This window comes from Eublepharis macularius, chromosome 4 (genome assembly GCF_028583425.1).
Source record: "Eublepharis macularius isolate TG4126 chromosome 4, MPM_Emac_v1.0, whole genome shotgun sequence".
NCBI lineage: Eukaryota > Metazoa > Chordata > Lepidosauria > Squamata > Eublepharidae > Eublepharis > Eublepharis macularius.
Window position 1 is genome coordinate 157,182,830 of NC_072793.1, and position 20,781 is coordinate 157,203,610.

A 20,781-nucleotide genomic window follows, 5' to 3' on the forward strand; every position below is an offset into this window, starting at 1 on the left:
CAATTATCTGGATTTTGTTCCTGAAAAGAGAAAAGGAGCTGTGTAAGTAGGGGCGGATTACTATGTCTAGGTATGAACTGGGAAGCTAGAATGGCTAAGACAAGATGTGGTCTTTCAGAGCAGTGGTTCACCATAAACTTCCTCTGTGAGTTAAACGGCCAGTCTTCCATTATCTCCTGTTTCATCCCATACCCCACCCTGCTAAGTTGTCATTGTAAATAGTTTCAGTTCATCCATTTTGGTTACTGGTATTTGCCCATCCTCCAAATATATTCCAGTAGCACCTTTAAGACTAACCAACTTTATTGTAGCATAAGCTTTCGAGAATCACAGTTCTCTTTGTCAGATGCATCTGACAAAGAGAACTGTGCATCTGACGAAGAGAACTGTGATTCTTGAAAGCTTATGCTACAATAAAGGTGGTTAGTCTTAAAGGTGCTACTGGACTCCTTTTGATTTTGCTACTACACTCTGCATCCAAATATATTGTGTATACTGTATTTATACATAATATAAATTAAATATAGTGAAATAGAAATGATGTAAAAATTGAGTCGTAGGTTTGATTTTAACAAAGAAGAGGCAAAAAGCTCTAAAGTGAACCCGCAACTTTTTCTTCCACAGCAAGGTTTTCCCCTCTCTGTTCTTTGCAATACCTCGGAGTGGACACTAGGGGGAGTATCATACAAAGATGACATGTGGCTGGAAATAGTTTGCATTCCTTCACAGATGGGTGGAATCACTTCTTCTGAGTAGTGATAGACATGAAGAGGCCTTCCAGAACTAACAATGATCTGTGTAAATAGTGTTAATCTTGGTAGCCAGATACAAAAGGGGAGGGAAAACCTGTTTAGCTAGTCCTGGCCACAGAAAACTCACTTAAAAAAACCAAATCATTGCTTTTGAAAAATTCTGCTAGCTACTAGAAAGAGAACTTGATTCTCGAAAGCTTATGCTATAATAAAATTGGTTAGTCTTAAAGGTGCTACTGGACTCTTTTTGATCAAATACTTAGGGTCTTTCAGACATTATTTCAGTTACTGACACCTGTTTACAGTAGACCCTTACCCGGCGTGGATCCCAGGAACAGAACCCCACAAATGGTGAAGGTCTACTATATAAAAAAGAAGTACTTCTTGGAAAGCCAGTGTAGTGTAGAGGTTAGAGTTTTGGATTAAGATCTATGCGACCCAAGTTTGAATCCCTGCTCTGCCATGGAAGCACACTGGGCGACTCTGGGCCAGTCATTCTCAGCCTAATGTACCTCACAGGGTTGTTGTTACGAGGCAAAATGGAAGAACAGCCACTTTGGGTCCTCAATGGAGACAAAAGCAGAGTATAAATAACTGGAAAGAGCACTGTCTGTAGCCGTGTGCAGATACAAAAAGTCACATATGTTGTCTTGCAGATGGGAGCAGGATTGTGCTCCCTGACTCCACCCACAGTGTTTGCAACTTTGGTTAAACACCTGCGCTGAGCCCTCTTGTATGGAAGAGCCACATACATGTGGGCTCTTTCATACAGGATGCAAAATAGCAGTGCAATCCCAAACAAACTGAAGTCAAAGAGTATAACTCTGCTTGGGATTGCAGTATATAAAAGAAAGCATTTCTGGTTGCATGAAAAAACTTTTAAGTGCAAATATGCAGACAGATGTCTGTCTGAAAGCATAGATGCCGGTTGATGGGTCCAGTGGGTACAAACTGGATCACTTCTAGTCTTGCTCAGTGCACCTGATTTCTTTTTTTATCTGCGGTGAGCTAAGAATGGTTGCTCTGCTTCCTGTTTGGGCTAGCAGCAGTCAGAATGGCTATCCAAACACACTGTTGGCAACCGGCTGTCCAGAGTCTGAATGAAACCTTCACAGCCTCGTGCATTCCAAAGAGAATGATGGTGGCAGGGACCAGATGAAATAGGAGCAAAGGAAAGAAGTCTGTGCATTTCTCCATTGCTCTGTTAATTGCAAAATCCTTTAGGAGGATACAGAATTGCTTTTCTTGGAGATTCACCAAAGAAGAAGGTTGGCTTGTGTATTTAAAATCTGGACAGACAGTCATCTTCTCCATGATACTGTGGATTTTGGATAATCCTGGCAAAACACAGCGAGTACTTTCCAAACACTATAGCCTTTGTAGTTCCATCGCATGCATTTTTATCTTGTGTCCTTCCTCCAAGGATTTCCTGGTGGCATGTAAAGTTCTCCTTCCTTTCATTATACCCTTGCAATGACTCCTTGAGGCAGATTAGACAAGAGAGAGGCTGGCCCAAGGTCACCCTGTGAGCTTTATTGGCTAGGTTGGGATTTGAACCCATACCTCCCAGGCCCAAACTTAGTTTGCTAACCACTACACCATGCTGGCTAACTGGTCTGAACAGAAACCCAGCAACCATAAGTCAGAAGAAAAACCTTTTTCAGGACAAGTGTTTCTTTTTTAAAAGGATTTTCTGTCTTGTTCTTATTGGTCATACCAATAGCTACCTAGCCAAGAAACAAACCTCCATTATCAGACAGGACCTAGTGCTTCAAATAATATGGGGACAGAGAGCCAAACTACAAGTGTCGCCTGACACTAGTTGGACACTTGTCAGCTTCCCTCAAGTTTTGATGGGAAATGTAGTCATCCTGGTCTTGCAGCTTGGCTCTCTGACTGCTGTCCAATGGACTTTTCAACTGTCACTTGTCCAACATTCCGCCAAGCTGCCTACATTTCCCATCAAAACTTGAGGGAAGATGACAAGTATCCAACTAGTGTCAGGTGTCACTTGTAGTTTGGCTCTCAGTCCCAGTACGCTCCCCTGGCATCAACCGTACGGTCTTTTAGGTGTCAGGCTGGAATATTTCTTTTTACTCGGTGTTTAACTAAGGGGCTAACTTTTTAGCTGTTTTATGGTCTACTTTTTATCTGAGGTCTGTTTATGGATTTTTTTCGTTGCTCGGTGTTTATGTTGTTTTGAATGCCCTTGGCTTGCTTTTAATAGCTTGTTTTGATTTTATGTTGATTCGCTCATGATGTTTTTAACGATTGCATGACATTGTTTTCATTTGTAAGCCACCCTGAGCAGAACTCTGGAAAGGTGGCATATAAATTCTCTAAATAAAATAAATAAATAGTTCTAATGTCTAACTACAATTTCCCCCTTTCAGCTGAGCTGAGTCCCATGTGTTGCCATTTGACTTGCTATGTTCAGGGGCATCAAGGAACATGCAGCTGGCCTTATTGAATCCTTAGGTGCGAACTGGTTTAAAGTTGTCTATGTGCCACCAATGGTGATGGGTAGCTGGTGCAATCTTGATGCCAGTCAACGCTTGTTGTAAAGAGAGGTGAAGGCCTCGTGTTCTTCTGCTTCATCACCTCCATTGTTCTTCCCTGCTTAGTACACGCTGTGACTCCAAACGGTACAAACACCATTCTTTCTCTGATTCTTTCAACATGCTTCATCACCAAAGGGAACCTGAGTACCACTAACCCTAAATATTCTGCATAAGGCTCTGCTTCCTTCCTAGGAAACAGGAATCCCGAATCCCCATAGTTCTAATTTTTTTGTTCTTTTGATAGCTCACATTTCTCCTTTGTGGGGTCCCAGAGCAGCTTGTCACCCCCCCCCCCAACTTATCTTCACAACAACTACCCTGTGAAGCAGGTTAGACCGAGAGTTTGTGACTGCCTCAAAGTCATCTGGTGAGAGGCCTGCCAGCCCCAAGCTCCCATTGCCCACTGCAGTTCCAAGCAGTGGTGGTTGGGAAGTGAAAAAAAACCTTTATCATAGAGCTTCTGATGATTCCTACAGTTTGGTGTAGTAGTTAAGAGCAGCGGGACTCTTATCTAGAGAATCGGGTATGATTCCCCCGTCCTCCACTTGAAGCCACCTGGGTCAGTCATAGCTCTTCCAGAGCTCTCTCAGCTCACAGGGTGATTGTTGTGGGGATAATAATAACACTTTGTAAACTGCTCTGAGTGGGCGTTAAGTTATCCTGAAGGGTGGTATATAAATCAAATGTTGTTGTTATTGTTGTTACTACAAATCCTGCTGTGGCTTCCAGGTTATCCCTGGAAGTGATGTCATCTCATACTGCTGTACCCTACCCTGTCCCTATCTCCAACCCCCCTGCTGATTGACAGGCTTGGCCTTCCATGGCAGAGTGGGGGTTTGAACCCAGTTATCCTGGGTCCTAGTCTGGCACTCTCACTACCATGTGCACCACGTCAACTCTCACTACGTCATGCTAAGCAAAAGCAAAAGACCATTGTTACTTAATCAAGTGCATCATATGATTTGTTACGCCAAGTCTGTCGCAGTGTCTGCTGCTTTACACTGTCTGCCACACCTCGGTCTCACCTGTCTTACTTACATTCTTACAACACTATACGTATGTTGCTAGAGCATAGTTGTGGGGCAATGCAAAGACTGCCGGGGAGATCTACCCCACCCAGTAAGAAAAGCTCATTAGGGCCAGGCATTGTCTAGGGCTGCTTGATAATGGCTGATGTCTAACCTCGATTTACAAGATTACTTGGAAGACAGAAGGGAAATCCCATGTTCTTCTCCCAGAGCAATTTCACTGGAAGGATGCAAATCACACTTGAGTATCATGAGCAGGCCCTGGCATCTGTAGTGCGCAATGGTAGTGGCATTTCTTAAGCTTGCAGCATCTCAGAGGAAATGGGGATGGGCATCTTGGCTCATGCACCCTGCTCCTTGCTGGATGTGGTAAACCAGGAGAAGCCGAGTGTCCAGAGTGGCCCTTCCTATAAAGGTCTTCCTTAAGTTGGGAGCACATTTTCAGAACTACAATAAAAGTCTTGTCATATTTATTTATTATTAATTCCGACATTATTTATGTTGACATTATTTACTCTCATTGAGACTCAGGGTGGATTATACCATGTAAGTCAGTGCAATCAAAGCAATAAGACATCAGATGGCAAAGTAATAGAACTAGGATTACAGAAATCTGAAAGCAAAGCTTAAGCATTGGACATGATATAACAATGTCAACATAGTGATAGCAAGATGATGCATAAAGCAATCAGATAATATATGCTCTACATAGTAGTGTATGTAGCCCACTGTCTTGATCCCTTTTTGAAATAAACTTTTTGAATGTTGCATCCCAACATAAAGCTAACCCCTTTTTAAAAACGCCCTCCTGAACAATTCTATTTGAATGCAAGTAGTGTGGGGGTCTTCTTGACCTTTTCCGGGAGCCCCCATTCCACAAGCTCAGGGCCACCCCAGAGAATGCACTCCCATGGGTCATTGTTGACCTCCCCCAATTGCAGGGTGATATCTATTGAAGGAGGCCCTGCTTAGATAAGTGGAGCTGTCATGGCAGGGAATAGGGGTTGCCTAGGGATCTGACATAAGGATGCAAATTAAACAGCAATTATTTTATAGCTAGTAAGTCAGGGCCCACAATTTGAGAAAGTCTGCTCTACCTCCTGCCTTCTGTTCTTGTCTTAGGGTCACTCTACACGTTACTTCTTTTACGAGTTCTTCACGGAGCCAACCCTTGCTTCATGCAGTCACGTGCCAGCTCTGGGGAACGGCTTCTGTTAAAAAAAGGAGAGTGCAAATGGGCCTAGAAAGCTGCCACCAGGGGAGGGAGAGTGCCTGCCTTCCAAGCTTTTTTCCCCATGCAAAAAAACCTGTGCATGTGGGGAGACATTTTCCCATGTCTACTGCTCCGTGTGGAGGTTTTATATGAACACGCTGCAGCAGAAATGGGAAAACTCCCCCCCCTCCCCCTTAGTGTTTTTGCACAGGGGGAAAACCGCTTGGGAGAAAGGCAGGAGCTTTCCCTCTCCTGATGGCAACTTTCTAGGCCCATTTGCGTTCTTGCTTTTTAAGAGAAGCCATTCCCAGGGCTGCCATGTGACTACAGAGGTTGGCTCCATGGAGAACTTGTAAAAGAAGTAACGTGTAGAGTAACCCATAGTGACCTCAGATTAGTCTCTTGACCACTCTGGTTACTCTTGCTCTAGAGGTTTCCTGGATTTCCTTCCTGTGACTCAGCATCTTAACCCTGGCCAAGTATAACTCCTAAAGTTGCTGACTCACCACCCCTCTCTTACCTTACCTATAATTCACTATGGTGCCTGGGGGAGTTGCTTCCATTGAGGGTGGAGACAGAGCTATTTCAGTAACTTCACCTGCTCTAGTTTACCTGGTCCCCAAGGGTTTATAAAGCCAGAAGAAGTCCTCAGACAACCAAAGCTGTGAGTTTCAGAGAGGAGGAGCCGACTGCCTTCCCAAGGAAGCAGAAGACAGCAATTTCCAGCCACTAGGTATAACCAATTGTACAATTTACTTGAGTTATGTAAAGGTGACCTAGAGCAAGACATGTGTTGGAACAGGGGAGGGTGAGTTGAGGGACTGAAAGATCAAGAAAAGGAAAGTGATCAAGATTTGTTTTTTTTAAAAAAAGATGCTGAATCCAGAATTTAATCTAGATTAATCTGAATGTATTTGCAGAGTAACCATAACTGACTGCACTAATCTGGGATTACAGAGCAAGCGTTCCTGATAGACACATGAGCACCTGAATGTTGGAAATTAAGCATTATTGGGCTCAGTGTCCCTGGAAGTCACACCTACTGAATGCTTTCTAACTAATCTCAGATTATAATGGCCACTTTGGGGCACTTGAACTGAAGGAAAAGCACTTGACACATAGTGAGAGTAATTGTGTTATCACTTCACATATTCCAAGGCTGAGCTCAGGCACTGAAGTTTTGACTGAAATGAAGCCCTAATAGTGGAGTGTAATGGGTCAAAGCATAAGAAGAACAAAAGAAGAGGGATTATTGGAGACTGGGATGGCTGAATTAAAAATAAATTTTCTCCCTTTCATTTTCTTGACAGGATTCCTATACTTTTAATTGCAATAGGATAGCCAAAAATGTGAAATTCAGCATCGTTGAGCTTCCCTGCTGCAAAGGTTTTGCCAATCATGCAGCTGTTCAGTTCACAGGAGGGGGAAAGGGCCGAAAAATAAGTGACAATCCTAATTACAGAGATGCAGTCAGGGTGGGAAGGTTCCTATGAAGACTCCTTTATTACCTGCTCTGTGAAGTTTGTACTTTCATACCAAGCCAACAGGGTGGAACTTATGAAGTTGCCTTGTACTGAGTCAGAGATTCCTCATCCATCAAGTCCAGTATTGTATTGTCTGTGTTGATTGGCAATGACTCCCCAGGCAGGCTATCCACCCAGCCCTGCAAGCTGACAGAGGTGACAGGGGATTGCTATGTAAAGTATAAGATGGGTGCAAATTCCGGAAAGGCTGACTTGTTTCTGCATGCAGATCATGCCTCCTGGGATTTTCTGAAGCACTCCCTACACCAAAGAAGAGGAAGAAAGTCAGAATTGACTCTTTGATTGGTGAACAAATATTTTGGGGAAGAAGCATACTGGGGCAGACTCGTCACTGAATGTATAGGGAATTTTCCTGATGAGCTGCTATCCTTGAGGGCCACTAGTAGTGAGGAGCAAGCAGGAACCAAACTCCAGCAACTCGGCCAATGTCTCAGGGTCCATCAGGATCCTTCAGTGGTGATAATTATCAGTGTCAGCTCGCCAGTTGTCTTCTCCTGCCCTGTTGCCAGTTTGTGAGAGGAGCCAATGAGTGAGCTGATGCCCACTGTTGGTATTGTAGAGCTGAATGGCCCTGCCTTGAAGCATCACAAGGGCCACTCAACTAGGCTCCTTCCATGGTGGGTGCCATAATACCAGATATTGGAAATCACTGCTCAAGGGCGTATTTTGCTACGTTTATAGCTGGCCAGCTGTATCTTCTGCTAAAGTGCACTTTTTAACTAAACAACATGTGATATTGGAGTGCTGTAACTATTTCATTTTGGTGGGAAATGATGCCAAATTATTCTCCCAAATATAAATATTTATGGATATTTAGCAACTCTTTATGTTCATTAGCCATATTTTGCAATATTTTCCAGTATTTGACAGCAGGCTTGCAGGAAGAATCAGCGTTTGACAGCTTCCAATATGTAGCAATAATTACTTGGCAAGACTGAACATGTGCTACAACAAATATTTGTTTGATCATATCTGATACAACACTTAAAGTATTACTATATCTGGTAGATGATTTGCAGCACTGTCAAGGTAACTCTTTCTCTCTTTAGGTCTGGATCCTTCTGTGTGGTATCAACATGTCTAGCAGTCATTCAGGATCTGGTCCTACTGGCCCACCGGGGGTCCCCCCTGTGCCAAACCCCAACAATCCTTTGGTTCCAGTTCCAGAGCAACCTTGGCCAGTGGGACCTCCCAAACCTACAGATCCTCAACCACTGGGACCTCTAGTGCCTGGGAAGCCTTGGCCAGAAGGACCTCCTGTATCTCCAGAACCTAGACCCCCAGGATTTCCTCAACCACCATTAGGACCCAACAGCCCGCAACCATTTCCAAGACCATCCAGTCCTCCTAAGCCACCCTTGCCAGATGAGCCATATGGACCTTCTCCTCTACTTCCTGTAGTACCTTGGCCACCCCTGCCTGAGTGGGATGATTCAGGAAAACCTCCTAAGGACCGTTCCAATGAAAATTAATTTTCTTCCAGTTGTTTCCTTCAGAGACTCCTTTTTGCTGCTGTAGGACCACACCTTGCCTTTCTCTACACATTCCAACCATATTATCTTGATGGTTCTTGAAAAAAGAACTAAGGTCCACCATATGTGTTATCTGTTGATGAAGCAATTTAATATTTTATGAAGATGCTGAACAAATGTCCATCCACCTTCTAATCAACCAGCCCATCTACCAGTATAGTAATGTATTCTGACTTACGGTTTTTATTGTCTTTCAGTTAATCTAATTTGCATGCACATCTATCAATGTATGTATTTATTTAGTCTTTCTGTCATAGCCAAAGTTAATCTGGATACAATTTCAGCTGATTTAATAAGTGGTAGCAGGTGGTTGTGACATATTGTAAAAGAGGTTTCCAATAAAATATTTGAATTTGAAATTTGTTTCCTATGCTGTATTGTAAACTTTTCAGCTATTTAAATAATGGTCTGTAAATGTCCTATTTGCAAGCAGTCAAGCATATGAAACTTGTCCATTGATAGAATTTTAAAATTAAGTTTGAAAAAAACAAAAAGTTTCATGTATTAAAATATAAATTTCCTACTTAATTGAGTGTCTTTATGAGATAAACGACTTGGCCAGTGGGTTTTTAAACAGCATAAATGGTGGCTAGCCTATAGCCTCCCTGTTTTCTATTTCACCAAATTCCTGTGGGGTTTGCAGATTCCTAAAATAATAAAATGACAAAGGACAGGGAAGGGTATGGAGAAGGAAAGGGGAAAGAGACGTAGAATTTAGAAGTCAGAGGTTTGGGAGAAGAAGTATGTTTTCAGATGCTGTTTAAACAACTGCAAGAAGGAAGAAGTCCACATGGTAGGAAGAAATGCTATTTAGAGACAAAAGGCAATCTAAACTCCCCTCTGTCTGGAGATCAGGGGGCGGGACCACCAGCCATGTGACCATTTTCAAGAGGTTCTGGAACTCCGTTCCACCGCATTCCAGCTGAAAAAAAGCCCTGATTGTTTGAAGTCCAGCTTCACTTGGAAGTGAAGGAAGGAGTCTTAGCACTGATGATCCCCTTGCCTCCCATTAATACTGGGCTGCACTTTTAAATCTATGCATTGGGAGAGGACGAATTAAATTTTTTAAAAAACCAAAACACCCAGTGCCTTCTTTGGGGGTGTTATAGAAGTGGCTTCAGCTACATTTATGTGTGCTGATCCAAAGCCTTTGTTTTGCATTTCAGCGTCTTCCTGAAAATGAAAAGTATCTGTTGAAATCCATCCCCAGGCAGCATTGAACTTGTCATGGACAACACAAACAACAAATGTTTCCTAAGGGGCTGGCTTGCAAAACTCTCAAAGAAGCTCAGTAAAAGGCTTCTGGGTAGATGCATCCATTCGTTCTGAATGTTGGATATTAATGTCACTGACTCAGAACCCAAGCAAGAATGGAGGGTCTTGCCACAGAATCTCGAAAGATCTTAGAGCACTGGAGGAAAAGTGATTCCAAAATCCAAGACTCGAGGGACCAGTTTTCTACACGAGAACTGTGATTAAAATCATATCATTTACAATCTTTATTTAAATCAAAACAGCTAAAGAGTGGAGTGGGGCTACTCCAACTGAGGTCATGTTGCTGGTGGAAGGGATAACACTTTCCACCCCATTTTCCTGATTCAAATCCCCTGCTATTTGACCCACAGAGGAAAACATACTGGTAAGTTTGTGCCTATGGGACAAACAGCAGTGATGAAGGTCAATTTATATCGGGAAAATTGCACTGAGAAATGGTTAAAGACCCTTGCACCATAGCCCCAGTGTGATTCAGAGTTTCCTCTCTGATGTTTGATTTTTAAAAAACTTTTATGAGATCCTAAGTTATACCTACTTTGACCTACTTTGAGCCTGGAATTATCACAAGATCTAAAATAATAGCTGAGCTTTGAAAGCTGTTTTGGTAATAAATTATACATGCAAAAATGTATTATTTCTTTAACATACAGCTTTCAAACTGCATGCCTTTTAACTTGTAACAGATTTTTTTTATAGGAAAGGTCTAAATGGGAGATTATTTAATGATTGTGTCAATAGTCTGGGGTACATTCCTATGCCATTTGCATTTTTAGGCAAATACAATTACAACTTATTATGCAGAGTGGCCCTTCCCTACCTCCAGGACTGCTTCATCCCAGGGCCCCCCCACTCCAGTCCTCCATCCATTCTAGAATGAGTAAGTATACAATTAGAGATACCCATGTTCCAGCATCCATATCTCCATGGTAACCCAATCCATCTTTACACCAAAGGCAATCCAGAGTTAAGGTTCTCCCTTTCCAAAAATAGGGCTGCCAACTCTGAGCTGGGGAATTCCTGATGTGGGGTGGAACCTGTAGAAGGCAAAGTTTGTGGAGTGGAGGAAGCTCAGCAGGGATGTGATGTCATAGAATCCACCCTCTAATGCTGCCATTTCCTCCAGGGGAACGGATCTCTTTCATTCTGGCAGAACTCCAGGCAACATCTGGAGGTTGGCAACCTGATTTGATAATCATGGTCCTAATGAAGTTTGGGAAGGGAGGCACCACTCTTTGGTACCCCTCTTTAGGAACCATGAACTATAACTTGAATTGAATGTGGAAAAGTGGAACCAGCATGGGAGCCAAGGCACTAGTGTAATTTATTGATTTTTATTTTTTTTATTTATGTCATTTATAGTTCTCATGGAGACTCAAGGAAGATTACACAGTGTGAGATTAGTACAGTCAATATCAAGAAAATTTCCATAAACATTAGAGGTGTACATTACATTAGAGGTGTGTTCTAAAAATAAAAGGCATTATTTGGATGTATGGATTTAAATACCATTTATATTCCTAATATCTGGATTTAAAAAAACCACTGGTATAGTATCCAGATTTGGGATTTATTCTGGAATCCAAATATATTCAGCTCTATTATTTCCTCTGGGAAATTCTTTCCAGGGGACTGGAAGGACTGTTTTTTAAGCAAACTGCACCAAAATTGCAGACATCTAGTCATTCCTGTCCACTACAGACCCCTCCCCCAAGTTTCAAGAAGATTGGACCAAGGGTTCCAATTCTATAGGCCCCTGAACAAGCTGCCCCAGCTGCTCTCCGTTGTTTCCTATGGGGGGGGGAACCAATGCTTTCCAGGGCAACAAAACACACAAGAGCAACCTCTGTCCAAAAGACTCTCAGTCCCAATGCAAACAAAACCAACAAAGCCCAATGGAACCAACATCAAAACAGAGAACCCTAGCAGAACCGACTGAAGCCAAGAACACTGTTGCAAGCCCAAGAGAACCAGTGTCACTCACAGAAGCACTGTAGAACCCAGGGCCAATGTGGTAACACAACAGAACCACCCAACGTCGAATGAGAAAGCAGCTGCAGAAACAACCTGGCACACGCCAGATGCTGCCAGCCAGACCTGGAAATGGCAAGCAAGACACACACAGATGCACAGGTAGAGAAAGTTAAGCAATACCCCAAAGGAAGGCCTCAGAAAACCATCACAAGAAGCTGCCCTTATAAACTCAAAACCAGAGCACTCCCCAACCATACCTCAATCTGTCTGCAGGAGGGATGTCCTCACCTTTTGAGGGTGAATTTGAAAAGTTTTATTTTTGTATACTTGGAGGTTTGCCTAGGTTTGAAGAGCCCTGTATTGTCCTCATGGCTGGCCAACCTCATGTAGATTTGCAGGATGAAGGCGGTCAATCTTACCAAATATGTGTGTGTGTGTTATGTGCTGTCAAGTTGCCTGCGAGTGCGACCTATTGCGACCCTATGAATGAAAGACCTCCAAAATGTACTGTCTTTAACAGACTTGCTCAAATCCTGCAAACTAGAGGACGTGGCTTCTTTTATTGAGTCAAGCCACCTCGTTTTAGGTCTTCCTCTTTTCCTACTGCCTTCCACTTTTCCTAGCATTATTGACTTTTCCAGAGAATCTTGTCTTCTCATGATGTGACCACTGTCATTTTAGCTTCTAGGGAGAATTCTGGTGTGATTTGATCTAGTACTAGATTTGATCTAATTTGTCTTTTTGGCCATCCATGGTATCCGCAAATCTCTCCTCCAACACCACATTTCAAATGAATCAATTTTCTTCCTGTCAGCTTTCTTTACTGTCCAACTTTCACATCCATACATAGTAATTGGGAATATCATAGTTTGGATTATCTTGATCTTGGTTCCCAGAGAGACATCTTTATCTTTAAGGAACTTCTCTAGCTCTCTCACAGCTGCGCTTTCAAGTCTCAAGCTTCTTCTGATTTTTTCATTGCAGTCTCCCTGTTGGTTAATGATTGAGCCAAGGAATAGAAAATCTTGAACAACTTCAGTTTCCTCATTGTGAACTTTAAAATTGTTAATTCCTCAGTAGTCATTTTGTCTTCTTGATGTTCAGCTGTAATCCTTGTTTGGTGCTTTCTCCTTTAACCTTCATAAGTTGCTGTTCCACTATTTTCTGTTAATAATGTGGTGTCATCTACATATCTCAAATTGCTAATATTCCTCCCACCAATTTTCACTCCACCTTCTTCTAGATCTAATCCAGCTTTCCTTATGATATACTCTACATAGAGGTTGAACAGGTAGGGAGATAATTTGCATCCTTGTCTGACACCCTTACCAATTAGAAACCATTCTGTTCACCCATATTCTGACCTGACAGTAGCCTCTTGTCCAGAGTACAGGTTGTGCATCAGAACAATCAGATGTTGTGGCACCTCCATTTCTTTTAAGACTCTACATAGCTTTTCATGATCCACACAGTCAAAAGCTTTGCTGTAATCTATAAAACACAGGCTGATTTTCTTCAGAAATTCCCTGGTATGTTCCATTAGCCATCGTAAATTTGTAATGTGATCTCTGGTGCCTCTTCCTTTTCAGAATCCAGTTTGAACATCTGGCATTTCACATAAGAGTCTTTGCTGTATAATTTTGAGCATCACTTTGCTTGCATGGGAAATTAATGCGATTGTCTGATAACTGGCATCCCCTTTTTTTGGGATTGGAATGCAGACTGAGCATTTCCAGTTTGTGGGCCATTGTTTTGTTTTCCATATTTGTTGACAAATATGGAAAACAAGATTGCTAAGATTCTGATGGACTCCATTGCTGTAGCTTGAAATAGCTCTATTGGTATTCCATCTACTCCAGGTGCTTTCTTTCTCCCAATTGCTTTGAGTGCAGCTTTTACTTCACTTTCTAGGATTTCTGGTTCTTCATCAAAAGATTCTTCATCAAAAGTATCTGTGATCCTTCCATCTCTTTTGTATAGTTCTTTGGTGCATTGTTTATATCTTTCCTCTATTTTGTCCTGATCAGATACTATATTTCCAAATATAGTATCATGGATATGGCTAAAACTATAGGGGAACAATTTCTGGATATGACCAAGAAAGTTATTCAATCAAGACACCCATGCACACAGAAACAGGGCTAGTCCAGCCCCATAACTAGACAGGTTACAAAAGGAGTTTAAAGGCCTAGAAGAGAACAACCTTGGAGAGGGGCATAAAACAACAGCGCTACAAAGTTGTATTGTTATGTATATAGAAGAACCATCTAACTCATTTCAGAATATATAATATATCAAGATGCAGAGAGTATCTGTGAATGGAAAGAATGTCTAACGTCACAAAAGATGGCAATGTTATTCAAAGATAGTTACATTGGTGGAGGGTAAAAAGATATTTAGCTATATGAGAAACTTGTAATCACTAATTCTGCATAGACTTTGTTAACACACAAAGTAGCAAGAATGAACTAATTATTGTTATATGTTTCAAGAAGATGTTTCAAATATGGATTACCTTGTTTCATGTACAAAATCATAAGATAATAAATTATCTTTGAAGCAACTATTGGGTAAGCTATAGTTTTGGACTCATATAATTGCTCTCCTTTAATGATCTATGTAGTTTTAATGGATGGTATGATTTTTTGTTGATATTAAGCATGCTAAATAATTACTTTGTCATAATAAACGCTTAAAATGGAAGCAGACACTCCACAATACCCAGTAACAAAGCTAAGAAGTTATTTGGCTGTACCTCTTGCCATGAGTTAAATGATTTGAAATAGGAAAGCTCAGGCCTTCTTAAGTGCATGCCTATATCTGAATCAGACCTGACCAGACTCATCCAAAACAACAGTGATTCCAAATTTCATACAAATATGAGATGTGTAGAACCAGATATTTCAATATTCAGCAATACTGCCCAAAATCTTTCCCTTGAAATTCCAAATTTACTTTGGTCAAAAACCTGGTGCCAACTCTTAACTGATTTGTAAATTTGTATTGTGTTTGCTCTCTGTAAAATGTCAAGTATTTTGATGACAACATACACATAAATGTTAAGAATACCAAATAGGAATGTTATTAGCATGCCTCCCAGAAGCCCTAGTTTATTTTTCTGTGTTTGATCTCTGAAATTAGAAAACAGCTTTAGGGAGCAGTCCTAAACTGGTTTAGTAGAGGTAAGTCCCATTTTATTCCCATGTGGCTTACTCCCAGGAAAGTATTGTTAGGATTGCAGCCTTAGGTTTCTGCTATGCATTCTGAGGGCACAGGCCACAGTAACATTAGGAAAGCTAAGGAGGGTGGGATCCGGTCAGTGCTGGTACAGGAGACTGACTTGGAATCCCATCCCATATACATAATCTTCAGTTCCATGATAGAAAAGAGGTGAGTTATAAGAGTAATTAATAAAGTATTGTTTGCCATTTGTATTTTAATAAGTATCTAATCCCTACTCAGGGCTTTTTTTCTGGGGAAAGAGGTGGAACTCAGTGGGTTGCCCTCAGAGAAAATGGTCACATGGCTGGTGGCCCCGCCCCCTGATCTCCAGACAGAGGGGAGTTTAGATTGCCCTCCGTGCCGCTGGCAATCTAAACTCTAAACTCCCCTCTGACTGAAGATCAGGGGGCGGGGCCATCAGCCATGTGACCATTTTCAAGAGGTTCCTGAACTCCGTTCCACCACGTTCCAGCTGAAAAAAAGCCCTGCCCCTACTGACTTTTGCCCTGTGGCTCTTTTGTGACTCAGCATTCTTTGTCATTCCTGAGATATAATTCACTATGGTGTCTGGGGAGGTGCTTCCACTGAGGGTGGAGACAGAGCTATTTCAGTAACTGCAACTGCTCTGGTTTACCTGGTCCCCAAGGATTTATAAAGCCAGAAGAAGTCCTCAGAACACGAAAGCTGTGAGCTTCAGAGAGGAGCTGCTTGCCTTCCCAGGAGAGCAGAAGACAGCAATTTCCAGCCTTTAGGTATAGCTAACTGGACAATTTACTTGAAAAACTCTGTAAAGGTGACCTAAGAGTGGGTATATGTTGGAAGTGGGTTAGAGAGCTGCATAGAAAGAGGTTTCCAACTCCTAAACTTCCAACTAAGGATTATAGTGTGTCTTGATTTCCTTCATTTCTGTGTCAGGCAGGTGAAATAAAAGAGATATGAAAAGATACCTTGTCAAAAAAGACTGTGCAGGCTATAACTGACTTGGAAAATGTGTTTCTGGTGCATGAGTCTGCAAGGGATTGTGGGTCTTGCTGAGGTACTGGATACTTCCTGCCCAGCCTGATCTTATATAGTATAGATGGATGGACTGATAGAACAGAGTAATGGCTTTAAACTATGGGGGGAGGGGGTGCAGGGGGAGACCCTGGTTTTAGAACTGTGTTGAAATGTTGTAAAAGTTTGAATGCCTAAATGCTGATTTTGATGTGAAATTCATCATTTTTGACAGGTTGGATGAATAGAATTAACATGAGTTACTAAATTCTCTTGCAAATTACATATCAGATACAGTAAAATAATGGCTCTTATGTGTCAAAATCAATGAAAAATTGATTGCTGTCAGGGACTGTCAAGTACTGCAAACATTTTACATGTCAGATGGGAATATCAAGCAAAGTACTTATTGCTTAAATAGAAGTATTCACATATCAAGTCAAGTTCACCGAAAGTTTTTGGTGATTAAATTAACAGAGGAGAGTTCTGAAAAAGTGGGGGGATTCATTTTACCTCAAGTTACAAAATAATTTCATAGATCCAGAGGAGTTAGCCATGTTAGTCTGTAGTAGCAAAATCAAAAAGAGTCCAGTAGCACCTTTAAGACTAATCAATTTTATTGTAGCATAAGCTTTCGAGAATCACAGTTCTCTTCATCAGATGCATGGAGGGCAGAAAGAAACTGGTCAAATATAGAGGAGGAGAGAGGACCTCCCCTCCTCTCTCCTCCTCTATATTTGACCAGTTTCTTTCTGCCCTCCATGCATCTGACGAAGAGAACTGTGATTCTCGAAAGCTTATGCTACAATAAAATTGGTTAGTCTTAAAGGTGCTACTGGACTCCTTTTGAAATAATTTCAGGAATCACAGAAGCTGGAATCTTCTTCATGGGGGATTTCAAAGACAGCAGGCATGTGCCTCATGCGAATCTTCATCAGACAACAATGCTTTAGGCATAGTGAAGGGGCTGCAGCTCAGTGGAAAAGCATCTGCTTCACATGCAGAAAGTCCCAGCTTCAACATCTGTCATCTCCAGTTAAAAGCATCAGATAGAAACCAATGTGAAAACTTCCACCTAAGACCCAGGAGAACCACTGCCAATCAGAGTAGACAATACTAACTTTGATAGACTGACAGTGCAATCCTAAACAAAATTACTCCAGTCTAAACCCATTAATTTCAATTGGCTTAGACTGGAGTAACTCTCCTTAGGATTGTGCTGTTAAGAGTCTTACTCAGTAGAAGGCAGCTTCATATTTCCTATGGTATCTTGAACTGGATCAGTTGACCCATTGGATACCGACATTCTCTATCATTTAATAGACAGAGATAAAGCTGTCTGATAGATGTTCAATAGATAATGGAAGTTCATAACAGCATTTCCTCCCATCATCAGTCAATTACATTTTTAATTAAATGTTTCTGGGTCAGACTGGGTGTGTCTCCAGGAGCTGGGGAAATGTATTGAAGTAATGCAGTTTCTGTTTCTAGATTCTATAGCTTTGGATCGTCCACTGAAGCCTCACCATGTCTAGCAGTCATTCTGGGTCTCATCCTTCTAAACCACCCAGTGGCCCTTCTGTGCCAGATTCTGGAGCATCAAGTCCTCCTAAACCATCCCGGTCTGATGAGCCATATTCTGATTTTCCTGGACTTCCCATTGCACCTTGGCCACCATTGCCTGTGTGGCCTGTGGAGGCTCACAAACCTGATGATCTTCCATCATCAGGACCTGAGATGCCTGAAAAACCAGAAGAACATCTTGCATGTCCAGACCCTAGACATTCTTCACAACCATCAAAACCTTTAGAGCCTGACAACCCAGGACCACCAAGTCATCTCAAGTCACCCCTGTCTGATGATATACCTTTTCCTTGTCTTCCTATTGCACCTTGGCCACCACTGTCTAAGTGGCCTGTGGAGGCTCACAAACATGACAATCTTCAACTATCAGGACCTGAGATGCCTCAAAACCCAGAAGGACATCTTGTATGTCCAGACTCTGAACATCCTTCACAACCATCAAAACCTTTAGAGCTTAACAACCCAGGACCATCGAGTCATCTCAAGTCACACTTGTCTGAGGATATTCCTTTTCCTGGACTTCCTGTTGCCCCTTGGCCACCACTGCCTGTGTGGCCTGTGGAGGCTCACAAACCTGATGATCTTCCATCATCAGGACCTGAGATGCCTGAAAAACCAGAAGAACATCTTGCATGTCCAGACCCTAGACATCCTTCGCAACCATCAAAATCTTTAGAGCCTGACAACCCAGGACCACCAAGTCATCTCAAGTCACCCCTGTCTGATGATATACCTTTTCCTGGTCTTCCTATTGCACCTTGGCCACCACTGCCTAAGTGGCCTATTGGCCCTCACAAACCTTCCAGTTCTCCACAGTTGGGATTTCTGATGACTGAAAAACCAGATGGATCGTGTAAATCTCCAGACTTTAGCCTTCTAAGACCTTCTCAACCATCAAAACCATCCAATCTTCTTAAACCACCATTGCCAGATGATCCATAGCTGCCTTCTCCTCTACTTCCTATTGGTCTTTGGCCAAAACTGCCTGAGTGGGATGATTCAGGGCAAACTCCAAAGGACCACTCTGATGAAGATTAATTTTCTTCCAGCAAAGTTCTCTCAAGACACTCTTTTTTGCTGCTATGGAGCCATACTTTGCCCTCCCTGAACATTCTTATGCCCCTCCCCCCTGGTGCTACCAAAACTGATTCAGACTAGAGTCCAGATTCCCCACCCCAGCTAATTTTTCCACATTATCTTGTGGTTCTTGAAATAAATTAAAAAAGGACAGAGGCCCACCATATTTGTTATGCATGGATGAATCAAGTTAATGTTAATATCCATGTATGCATTGAAGAAATGTTCATTCAATTACCCACTAACCAAGCCATCCACCATGCTGTCCTGATATGTAGTTATCTTTGTGCTCTTGCTTCTCTCAACATCCGTCCGTCCGTCCGTCCGTCCGTCCGTCCGTCCGTCCGTCCGTCCGTCCGTCCGTCCGTCCGTCCGTCCATCCATCCATCCATCCATCCATCTTTTTGTCAGATCCAGAACTATTTTGTAGCATATCACCTGTTTTGATGAGTCAATGTGACTGTAGTTTGAATAAGCTTCCAATAAAATATTTGTGTTAGAAATATGTTTTCTTTGCTTTGATGCAACCCTCATGATGTATTTACATAACCCTTTATATCTCCTTGGACTTGCAAGCACCCATTAGCCTGTCTCCCTAGTCTGTGAAGTATTTATGAATGCTGTCATAGAAGATAGTAGTCAAATAAAGCTAGTTATCAAAGAGGATTTTATGGCTCAGAATCCTGACTTGCCCACCCAGTGGGGTGGAGCTGCACCACACCCATTGCAGATTTCTTAGTAAATAATGATATACTGTCAGCTATATTTATCCAGTGCCAAGACAAATTGTAATTTGAAAATGTCTTATAAATTAGTCCCCAACATGGGTTGGGTATGAATTTCTGCTTCTTAGCCAGCCAACTAATCAACAGTGCAGGAAGGGAAATGTGTTGATCACTGAGAAATTGTGTGGTGTAATGGTGGAACACCACATCCCTTGGTTCAAATCTTCCCACCTCATCTTAGGCATTATGATTTCTGCTTGTTTCCAGATTTCTGTAGTCCATATTCTTTATTGAATGTCTGAGGCCATTTCCACACTACTTACCTTCCTCTGGAATGCTGCGGAACACTGCAGAACGTTGCGAAAAAAACGTGGAAGATAGTGTCTTCTTGCACAAGTTTTGTGCGACATCGCGTCTTCCTGTCGCAATTTCATGCAAAAAGACGCTATCTTCCACGTTTTTTTCTTGATGTTCCGCAGCGTTCCGGAGGAAGGTAAGTAGTGTGGAAACGGCTCCGGTCAATGTTCATATGGAGTTATACTGTGTAATCTGCCTAGAATCTCAGTGAGAAAGGCAGACTATAAATAATGAAAATAAATGAATAAAAATAAAATAATGAGGCAATAACATCGGATAGCAGATGGGGGCAGCAACATTCCATCCTGCCTGTCAGCCTGCTGCCCCCTTTTCACCTGACACTCACCTGACTGCTGCTTGTACCTGGGGACTGATATCTTCCTTACCTCCTCAGTCTCCCAGCCCTCTTTAACAGCACTTAAAGCAAGCCGCACATGCCAATTCCTTCATCTTGTGAAAGTTCAGCCACCATGTCAAGTTATCTATTGCTATGACAACGAAAACGGTAGCTGAAGTCTTGCAAAAGCAAGTACCCTCACAAGAGTTCAGGAAGTCCTATAAGGCATGCACCACATTATTTTAAAGAGAGTAGGGGCAGCGAAGAAGCAAACTGAATGATCTCCTCAGTCTCTTGGGCAGGTTTAGCAGCCGCAGTGAGGCACAGGTACAGAGCTGGTGTAGCAGTGGGAGCAAAGCACCTTGTTCTGCCCCTATTACTGAGCTTCAGTACATGTACGCATCCATACCCCAGCAATATCAGGCTAGTAATGCCGATTTACCTTACAAGATTGCTGCATGATAAGCCACTCAACTGCTTCCATGTCTCCAATTAAATTAGGACTTATCAAGGTGTGATGAAATTGATAAAATAATGAAAGGCATCTGCGGGTGGTGACTGCAAGGGCCACGGTATGAAGAAATTTCAGACCAATGCAAGAGTTTCATAT

At 42.1% G+C, this 20,781-nt stretch overlaps 1 long non-coding RNA gene across 1 annotated transcript; it reads left to right on the plus strand.

Moving 5' to 3' along the window:
* The first annotated feature begins 6,185 nt into the window (after positions 1-6,185).
* LOC129329074 (uncharacterized) lies at positions 6,186-8,989 on the plus strand. The gene is made up of 2 exons (XR_008596915.1): positions 6,186-6,287; positions 8,148-8,989. It is a non-coding gene; the product is annotated as an uncharacterized LOC129329074 (long non-coding RNA).
* The last annotated feature ends 11,792 nt before the right edge of the window (positions 8,990-20,781 follow it).